This window comes from Abramis brama (assembly GCF_963993115.1).
Source record: "Abramis brama genome assembly, chromosome: 16".
Taxonomy (NCBI): Eukaryota; Metazoa; Chordata; class Actinopteri; order Cypriniformes; family Leuciscidae; genus Abramis; species Abramis brama.
This window is the reverse complement of record NC_139978.1, coordinates 7,018,719-7,029,554: the sequence shown is the minus strand read 5'-3', so window position 1 is coordinate 7,029,554 and position 10,836 is coordinate 7,018,719. Positions and strand designations below refer to the sequence as shown.

Genomic DNA, 10,836 nt, shown 5'->3' with positions numbered 1-10,836 from the left:
TGGGGGCTTCAGAAGAAAAATAGTATGAAGTAAATTGCAATTGTGCTGCCCAATAATACCACTCTAAGTTAGGAAATTGGAGACCACCTTTTATTGTATGGTAAATATAACAATGACAGACGAACACGTGCTCGTTTATTATTCCAGATAACATCAGTGAATAGTTTCCGAAGTGACGTAAAAAAGAAGGATGGAGGACACAGGAATATTTTGAAAGAGGTACAGTATTTTAGGTAATACGGTCATTTTTTATTGCGTTAATACGTCCAATTAACGAAATGGGTAGACTTCTCCATCTGTCTATGAATTTGGAGATGTCGTTTAAAAGGGGTTGGTAATTTACCGAAGATCAATATCTATATTAGCTGTGATTTTAATTCCTAAATAAGTGAAGGAGTCTACTACATTAAAATGAGCAAGAGCTGACAGTTGACAATCAACCTTATTCAATAAAAGAATACAAGATTTAGATTGATTGACTTTATATCCAGAGAAGTTACCAAAAGTTGAAAGACGTTTTATTAGGGAGGGGGTGGAGTGTGCAAAATCTGTTAGGTATAATAAGACATTGTCTGCGTATAAATAAATACTTATATCTGTGGTATTGAATATGATGCCCCATATGTTACTATGAGACCTTACTGCTATGGCAAGTGGCTCGATTGCAAAGACAAAAAGAAGAGGTGATAGGGGGCACCCTTGATGAGTGCCCCTTTGAATATGAAATGTCCTGGAAACTATACTATTAGTAAGTACTTCAGCCAAAGGACGCGTGTAAAGTATCTCAATCCATTTACAAAAAAAAATAAAATAAAAATCCAAATCTTTTCAGGACCTCAAATAGATAGGGCCATTCCACCCTATCAAAGGCCTTTTTTAGCGTCCAGGGATAGAATGGCCGTATCAGAAGCTCCCTTTTTTAAGCTACAAAATGTTAAGCAAAGTTCTAACATTGTGAAGACCTTGCCTACCCTTAATAAATCCATTTTGGTCTTGATATATATTATATCGGGTAAAAGTGCCTCCAAACTCCTTGCCAGAATTTTCCTCAATATCTTGACATCTGTATTAAAAGTGCTCTAAGTTATGTTGGGTGATGTCAGTTCTTGTTGACGTTTATAGTATTGTCAAACAAAACGGAGGCTAGCTAGACCCTCACTCCTACTCATCCGCACACTAACCCCCCAAACCCCACCCCCAAATCCTTCTTGTCTGTTATTGGCTGAAACAGTTTGTTATGTTTCGTGGTGCGGTTTAGCCCAGTTTGTTTTTCTTTCCATATGTGGAGCCTGGGCTGTCTACAGAGACCGCGTTTTTTTACAGTGTGTTCAGGGGACAGGCAGCTAGTGGATGGTGAGAAGATGTTTGCTGGATGTGACAAAAAAAATGTTTGGCCTAAAAAACATGTGACATCGCTTAGAGCACCTTTAAGTAATGAAATCGGCCGGAATGATTCGCATTTGGTATTTATTTTATTCGGTTTAGGGAATAACGTAATGAGAGCGTTTCTTAAGGAGTCTGGGAGCACACCATTTTCAAAAGATTCTTTAAATGTGTCTAAAATTGGTGGAACCAATTTTCATTACATTTTTTTGTAAAAGTCTACATTACAGTTTTTTTACAATCGCTATGACAGTTTTTTCAATACATTTAACAAGTTTCCTAAACTCTTAACGCACCAACACACCTAATGCCGAGTTCAGACTGCACGATTTTAGCCCCGATTTGGGCTCGCCGACAGGTTTTGAGAAATCGCAGACGAATGCCCGAAATCACAGGCAAATCGGAGCTCGACACGCGAGTGACAATCACGCAGTGTGAATGAGCAAAGACGCGATCTGAGAGAATCACCGACGAGTCGCCGACGCTCGTGAGATATTTGGCATGCTAAATATCTGGACCTGTCGGTGATTCAAAATCCTGCTGTGTGAAAGTGTTCTGACTGAAAACTACATCGGCGATGACCGACAGCCAATGAGAGAGCAAGATACAGAGCAGCGGGGAGTTCGGGGAGGAGTTATAGGTCACAATATCAGTATTTTAATAGATATATTTACAATTATATCAAACAGAAACAAAGCACAAACATTTGCTTGACCAGCAGCAACAGCAGCACATTGCAAAATTATTAATTTACCCCCAACTCTCTTTGCAGAACACACAGTCCTTGCTCCCCTTGTCTTCCCAGCCATTTCCTCATACATAATATGTTTTTATTTTTCTCCTCTTCGCTGCAAATCAGTGCACAGACAATTTGGATCGCAAGCTTCTTGCAGGCTATAATTTTTAATAATTTCAATCACGCGCGAGAACTGCGGTCTTACGCACGCGGGATTTTGCGCTATTACCTTATCACTTCTCGCGTGTGTTTGGTTGCGAAACGTAGTTTGCGGACCAGACAGAAGTTGTCGGCGATTCTTCCTCCTGAAAGTCATGCAGTGTGAAACGTCTCGGTTACGTATGGTAACCCTCGTTCCCTGAGTCCAGGGAACGGAGACGCCTCGTCGGGGGAGTTCCCCTGACGAATTGGGATCACGCTAGGGAGACCAATTGCCTTCGAGTGAATTAAAACGAGCCAATGAACATTGGCATGCAACATTTGCATTCCGCAGCCCGCCTACTAGTGCGGGTATAAAGGCGGAAGCAAGCGCATACACAAATGCTTTTCGCTGAGGAGCCAGACGGTGTCCAGTCCTCCGCGAAGGTACAGCAGCATGGCGACGGGACGAGGCGTCTCCGTTCCCTGGACTCAGGGAACGAGGGTTACCATACGTAACCGAGACGTTCCCTTTCGTCAGCAGGGAACTCCGACGCCTCGTCGGGGGAGTTCCCCTGACGAATTGGGATCCCTACCAAAACGCCATGGTGCTGGCCCCTTCCAGCGCCCAGCTAAGCTACAGCCCTGCAGCAGTTTCAGAAATTTTGCGGGAGCTAGCTAGGGAATCACACTGCTGTTCCGCAAGACCCAGTCAGTGGATATTGAATAACACTGGGAAAGCGTGCCCGACCCCAAGGAAATAATGGGGGGGGGGGGGACGCTGCGGAAGCTGAGGCAGCCTAGAGGAAGGCCCTCAAATACACACATGTACTAACCACGTAGGATAGTGAAACATATGGCAGTCCATGAATGTAGTCCCAGTCCGGAGGAGTGAGGAGCGTACTCAACAGGGACGACAGAATGAGTCTGTCAAGGGGAAGACACGGCTGAACTGCACGTGGCAATCACGGGTCGCCGCAGGGACCACTGGAAAAAGCACCCAGTCTACTAGCAACTCCTTACTGAAGGTAGCAGACCTGGTGCCGGGCGGTCCGCAACGCCTGGCACCGGAGGGGGTGATGGAGGAACTCACGAGGTTAGCCGTTTGTTGGGTAACCAAACGGAGCAAAAAGACGCACGTATCCGCTCACGGAATGGCGTCGCAAGCCGACACACCTATTCCCTCTAAATACTGGCCGTAGCAAGTACTCAGGAGGAAACAGGTTCCACACGTAGGCTATAAAACCTAGCGAACGTGTTCGGTGTCGCCCAGCCCACAGCTCTACAAATGTCTGTTAGCGAGGTGCCTTGTGCCAGAGCCCAGGAAGTGGCAACACTCCTAGTGGAGTGAGCCCGCAACCTGGGTGGGCAGGGCTCACCCTGGGACTCATAAGCCCTGGTGATAGCATCCACTAGCCTGTGGGCTAACCTCTGCTTGGAGACAGCCTTCCCCTTCTGCTGGCCTCCATAACAAACAAGGAGCTGGTCTGAGGTCTTCTGTCTATATAAACCCGGAGGGCCCGGACGGGACAGAAAAGTTAGGGCTGGGTCTGCCTCCTCCTGGGGCAGCGCTTGCAGGTTCACTACCTGGTCCGCGAAGGGAGTGGTAGGAACCTTGGGCACATATCCGAGCCGGGGTCTCAATATAACATGAGAAAGGCCAGGCCCGAACTCTAAGCACGATTCGTCGACCGAAAAAGCCTGCAGATCCCCTACCCTCTTGAAGAAAGCCAATGCTAACAGGAGCGCTGTCTTAATGGACAGGATATTAAGCTCAACTGTCGTCAAAGGCTCAAAAGGAGGACTTTGGAGCGCTCTAAGCACTAAAGTTAAGTCCCAAGAGGGTACAGGGTGCAAATCGCGAGGATAGATTTAGCCTCCTAGCACCCTTGAGGAATCTGATGACCAGGTCGTGCTTCCCCACAGACTTACCGTCAACTACTTAGTGATGTGCGGCTATTGCGGCAACATACACTTTTGAGAGTGGAGGGAGACAGCCTTCGCTCCAACCCCTCTTGTAGGAAAGAGAGCACGACTCTGACCGGGCAAGTTCGTGGGTTCTCCCCGTGGGAAGAACACCAGCCGACGAACAGGTTCCACTTCAGAGCGTAGAGGCGCCTCGTAGAGGGGGCTCTAATTGAAGAGATGGTATCTACCACTGCCTGTGGCAGGCCATCTAGAACCTCCGCGTCCCATCCAGGGACCAGACATGGAGTTTCCAAAGGTCTGGACGCGGGTGCACTAGGGTGCCCCTTCTCTGAGAAAGTAGGTCCCTCCTCAGAGGAATCGGCCAAGGAGGGGCTGTCGCGAGGAGCATGAGTTCTGGGAACCAAGTCCGGGTTGGCCAATACGGGGCCAACAAAAGGACCTGCTCCTCGTCCTCCCTGACCTTGCACAGGGTCTGTGCAAGAAGGCTCACTGGGGGAAAGGCATATTTGCGTAAGTCCCGGGGCCAGCTGTGTGCCAGGGCATCCGTGCCGAGAATTCCTTCGGTGAGGGAGTAATCCCACTGGCAATGGGTCGTGTCCGGAGAGGCAAACAGGTCTACCTGTGCGGCTCCGAAGATTCGCCAAATCAGCTGGACCACCTGGGGATGGAGTCACCATTCTCCCGGAAGGGGAGTGAACTCCCCTGGGACATGAACGGCACAAAGCGACCTCAGATGCTTCTGACTCCATAGGAGGAGGTGGGAGGCGATTTGCAACATGCGACGGGAGCGCAGACCACCTTGTCGGTTGATGTACGCAATGGTCGCAGTGCTGTCCGTACGGACCAGTACGTGCTTGTGTTTGAGAAGCCCCTTAAGGCGACACAAGGCTAAGCGTACTGCTTGCAACTCTAGGCAGTTGATGTGCCAATGCAGCTGGGGCCCCGTCCACAGACCCGAGACTGCATGCCCTTTGTACGTGGCCCCCCAACCCTTGGCAGAAGCATTTGTGAACACAGCATGCCTGGAAACCTGGACTAGGGTTACTCCGGCCCGTAGAAACACAGGATCCGACCAAGGGGTGAAGGTTTGGTGACAGTGCGGGGTGACTTTGACCCGGAACGTGCCGCTCTGCCACGCCCACCTCGGGACTCGATCGCGAAGCCAGTGCTGGAGCGGTCTCATATGCAACAGACCGAGCGGCGTTACTGCGGCTGCTATATGCCCCAGGAGCCTCTGAAACTGTTTCAGTGGAACCGCTGACCTGTCCCGAAAAGACTTGAGGCAGTTGAGCACCGACTGGACGCGTTCCTCCGTGAGGCGCGCAGTCTGGGCGACCGAGTCCAGTTCCATACCGAGATAAGAGATCCTCTGCACGGGGCAGAGTTTGCTCTTCTCCCAGTTGACCTGAAGCCCCAACTGGCTGAGGTGCCGGAGCACCATGTCCCAGTGATCGCACAACACATCTCGCGAGTGTGCCAGAATGAGCCAGTCGTCGAGATAGTTGAGAATGCGAACGCCTTGTTCTCTCAAGGGAACAATGGCCGCCTCCGCGACTTTCGTGAAGACACGGGGCGACAGGGCCAGCCCAAAGGGTAGGACCTTGTACTGATATGACCGACCCTCGAAAGCAAACCGAAGAAATGGTCTGTGTCGGGGAAGAATCGAGACATGAAAGTACGCGTCCTTCAGGTCGATCGCTGCAAACCAATCCCGGGGACGAATGCATTCGAAAATGCCTTTCTGCATGAGCATTTTGAACGGGAGTTGTACCACCTTTCTTGGGTACAATGAAGTAAGGGCTGTAAAACCCTGACCTCATATCGGCTGGAGGGACCGGCTCGATCGCGTCCTTCGCCAGCAGGGCGTCGATCTCATTCCGCAAGATAGGAGCATCCACTGGACGCACACGGGCGAAGTGGATGCCCTTGAACTTGGGAGGCCGGTGTGCAAACTGAATTGCATAGCCGAGCCGGATGGTGTGGATGAGCCAGTGCAACGGCCTCGGGAGCGCTAGCCAGGCTCCGAGAAACTGCCGCAACGAGCCCACCCGCACCGCCGGCGTACCCGCGGAGGGGCAGCGAGGCGGAAGGCAGGGACACGGCTCCGGTGGCATTGTAGCGGCCGAGAGCGGGGCCTGGGTGTGTGCTTTTGCTAGGGGGAAACAACTCTGAGCGGGCTGGTTTTGAGGTGCTCCTGGACCACTAGTGTGGACATCGTCTGACCGAGGGCCAGCGTTGTGACTAATCACGGTCAGTCACTAAGCGCAGCTCCACCCCGAGTCAGAACTACCCACGTGCAGTGAAAGTGCAGGGGTAGTGAGAGAGGAAAAACTTCTGCAGATTTAGGCATGTTTGGCTTGCCATATTGGCACCAAAAAGCTTCCGTACTGCCAAAATTTTTCACACACATCCAGGCACTTTAGAATAGCCCAGGAAAGTGTGGCTGTCAAGTCTGAACCTTCAGCATGAGAACACACCATTATAGTAGGAACTCAGCATCATTTTTCAGAGTATAACAGCCCTCTCTCCGATGTAGCAATCAACATCTGTCCTCCCTGGAGCCCCGAATGAAATGCTCGGTCCCTCATGAGAAGGACCAGAACCCCATCCGAAAGCCTCGACGGCACACGGCACGCTGAGCGGCTGAAGTCTTTACGAGAAAGACGAGACGAACAACGTGCCGACGTGGACATGCACTCATGAGAGAACATGAACCACCCACGAACACAGTCTCAACACACTGATTAGGCATGTGAAACAGTGATCGTGGCTGTCAACCAGGCATGCAAGACAGTGAACGTGGCCATCGCCTCAATGACACACGGCACGCTGAGCGCTCAAGCCTGCAGGCAAGGCGAACAACGTGCCGACGTGGTCATGCTCTCATAAGAAAGCATAAACCACTCACGAACACAGTCTCAGCATGTTTGCGATGCGCTAGAGGAGTAGGAAGCTCGTGAGGGTCTTTCACCTGGCGAGACGTTCCGCACTGTAACCCTCAAACCACCAAATGCTCATTAACCAAAGTAGTCCTCTTTTTAGAAAAGGAACTAAATTGGGGAACAAGCAATTGGGACTCAACCTCGTAGAGGTACACGAGTCTTGGCCGCGCATCTAGAGCGCCGAATGACGCGCGCTGAGTTGCCGTGACAACCCGCGCTGTCAGCCAGCGCTCGACGGCACACGGCACGCTGAACGGCTCGATCCTTTAAAAAAGGGGAGACGAACAACGTGCCGACGTGGTCATGCACTCATGAGAGAACATGAACCACCCACGAACGCAGCTTCAACACACTGATTAGGCATGTGAAACAGCGGTCGTGGCCGTCAATGAGGACAGGAAACGATCGCATCCAGAAACACACGAGTGAAACGTCATCCTGAAAAGGACGCGATCTTCACTCGTGTTGCTCTTTCAGGAAGAAAGTACTCTCCTTATTGTGCTGAAGCACACAGGGATCCAACGCGGCAACACAGCGGGGAAACTGCAAGCCCGCTGTCCACACTCAACTGTTTACCAGCTGTGAAAACAGCTTTTGAATTAACAGTGTAGACGCAGCCGGCAGACAGGAATCGCGTGGTCGCTGAAGCACCATCTCACCAACACAGAGAGATCCCCTCCTGAAACAGCAGACTCGTAGAGCATAAGAAAGATACAATCTTAAGCTCATTCACTCATAAACTCAGCAAAAAGCATTTGTGTATGCGCTTGCTTCCGCCTTTATACCCGCACTAGTAGGCGGGCTGCGGAATGCAAATGTTGCATGCCAATGTTCATTGGCTCGTTTTAATTCACTCAAAGGCAATTGGTCTCCCTAGCGTGATCCCAATTCGTCAGGGGAACTCCCCCGACGAGGCGTCGGAGTTCCCTGCTGACGAAAGGGAACCTCCTGTCGCCGATGCATCGTGCAGTGTGAACACACCAGCAACTGAATGTTACCCCAGATAGTCACGCAGTGTGAAAAGAACAGTGACCCGACTACTTTGAAAATCGTGCAATCTGAACTCGGCTTTAAACACACAATTGGCAAAACGGTTAATTTCATGCTCAAAATCACATTGTAAACTAAACTCCAAAAATAATTTTCAAAATACAATAATACACTAACACAATACACTATGTCTAACAAAACACTGCAAACATGTTTCAAAATCAAATAATTATTCAAAACAGTAACACATGTTCTCTTCCAACAGGAACATTTAGTCAATCATAACACAATGACAAAAAACATTATCATCAGCTGAAATTACAGAAACTGCATTATTTTATGTGTCAGGTATGCCCTTATACAACAGACAGTATACACTGTTAGACTTTTCAAGGGTTTTTTTACAGTAACTTACTGGCAACACTGTTGCCAGTAAGTTACTGTAATTAAGAGTTACAGTACCAAACCGTATTTCAGTTTTGTGTAATACAGTGCATTACTGTAAAAACGAAGCTAATCAGTACAGAGCATTACTGTAAAAAATGAAGTTAATCAGTACACTACTGTAATTATTTTTATTTGTACTAAATATAAATTAGATTTGATAATTTTGATATATGATTCATTTTATTTTTTATCCTACATAAGTACTACTTTCATACAAACCAAATACCATTTTTTTATTTAAAACATTTCATATATATCACAAAATAAACATGCCAATGCTGGAAATGATGTGTGAAATTTTTACACATTAATGGGTGAGTTTAGAGACAACATTTTTTGTGTTAATTTTAACTCATTCATTGTGTTAATGATTTTAACAAAGTAAATATGTCAGAGAGGTTAGCACAAAGATGTGTAAACGTGTTAAATTAACACATTATGTGCTGTCCTTCACTGCACACATTTTTGAAAACATACATAAAACCATAAACAAAACATTAGCATTTGACTAAATGAATGTAGAGTCATTGGTTGTTTAGCTTATACAAGTATTATAATGAAATATCAACCATTACATTCATAAAACTGCATAATATAAATACATTAAGCATTCAAAAAGGAAATGTCCAAAACAGGACAAAACAGTTCTTTTCACAATACAACCCCACCTTAAAAATAATTTCACTTATTTCCATAAATGTGTTGGATTCATGTACACTGGTGGCCAAAAGAAGTATTTAAGTGTCTTAATGTTTTTGAAAGAAGTCTCTTTGATGCTCAAGAAACATTTCTTATTATTATCAATGTCTGACTGTCTACTCCTCCATCTTTTCTACAGCATAGGAGTAAAAGTCATCATCAAAATAATCTTTAAAAAGCCAACACAATGTTTTTGTCCACCTTTGTGAATAAATGAACTTCTCCAAAGATTGGTTCCTGTTCAGAACTTGATTGACAACATCAGAGTGTTCCCTGGTCTGCATGCGTGCCCACAAACACAAATGTACTCAGTCCTTCAGAGGAGATCCCGGTTCCAAAACTATATGAGAGAGAGAGAGAGAGAGAGAGAGAGAGAGAGAGAGAGAGAGAGAGAGAGAGAGAGAGAATATTAGTGTCACATTATTTTTAACCTCCTTTTTTGTTAATTTTTATTATTATTTTCTCAAAAACTTATATATATTTGTAAACAGCTTTTGTCAATAAATAGCATACAAAAGAACTAAATTAAATTATGCCAGATTAAATTTTAATACTTACAAATCCTAAATTCTGTCCAAAAATGCTGAGATCCATAGAAAGAAAGACTGAAATCGATGATTTTAGCCCATTTCAGCTTGTCTGCAGTGAAGGAGTACCTGTTTGAGACAAATACACAGTAAGATACATGCAAGAAATCACTGAGTGATGATCGTTCTCCTTCCTACAGTAGTTAACCCACCTGTGCGCTGATATTAGGACCTTCCTAGTCAGGTGGGACTGCAATGGTAGAGTCTTCTGGCTAATAAAATATCAAAATAATGCAAAATATAAACTTAAGTTGTTTAGAATGCTAGATTTGGTATGAATTAATTAGTGAGAGTTTTACTGCAGTGCTTACATTACATTTAATCTGGTGAGACTGAACAAAGATGGTCCATCTTCTGACTGGTTCATTTGCTGTGTAATAAAGTTAGACATAATGCAAAGGTCACTTATTTGATATAAAGTTAGCCAATTTTAAAGAGATTTTATAAGATATTGTAAGCTACCTAGTCTGCACCAGTGGCTCAAAAGCAATTTTCACATAGCGTATGCTAATCATTTCAGCAAACTTATCTCAAAATATATCACAAATGGGCTGGCCTACCTCTGGAATCTTGCTAGAAGTCACTGGCGCGAATTGGCACTTTGTTGCAGTTGCCTTTAAAGTCCCCATGAAATCAAAATTGACCATACTTACTTTGTTTGCCTAAATTGATCGTTTTGTGGTGAACAATTCATCCATGCAAGTCAATCCACACAAAAAAAAATTTTTGGCTTCGTAATCTTTAATCAAAATCTGAAAATGCCCCTCCCCTCTGCGTTGGAGGACCTTCCCTGATGACGTAGGTTTGAGGACTTGGGTTGGGAAACGCTTAACCACTCCCCTCAAACCGTAGTTAGTCTGCTATGAGCAGAGATGGAGAGGAGGAGCGCTAGAGTAAAACCCTGCCCTCTGTTCAATATTCCGTTTCACTGGGAAACACGTCACAACACTGGAGAAAAGTCGTTTGCAACTTCCGGTTCACGGGG

At 46.5% G+C, this 10,836-nt stretch overlaps 1 long non-coding RNA gene across 1 annotated transcript; it reads right to left on the bottom strand.

Moving 5' to 3' along the window:
• Positions 1-8,722: 8,722 nt before the first annotated feature.
• On the bottom strand, positions 8,723-10,076 carry LOC311066193. The gene is made up of 3 exons (XR_014603037.1): positions 10,004-10,076; positions 9,823-9,920; positions 8,723-9,604 (listed from the first exon to the last, which is right to left on the bottom strand). It is a non-coding gene; the product is annotated as an uncharacterized lncRNA (long non-coding RNA).
• Positions 10,077-10,836: the final 760 nt, after the last annotated feature.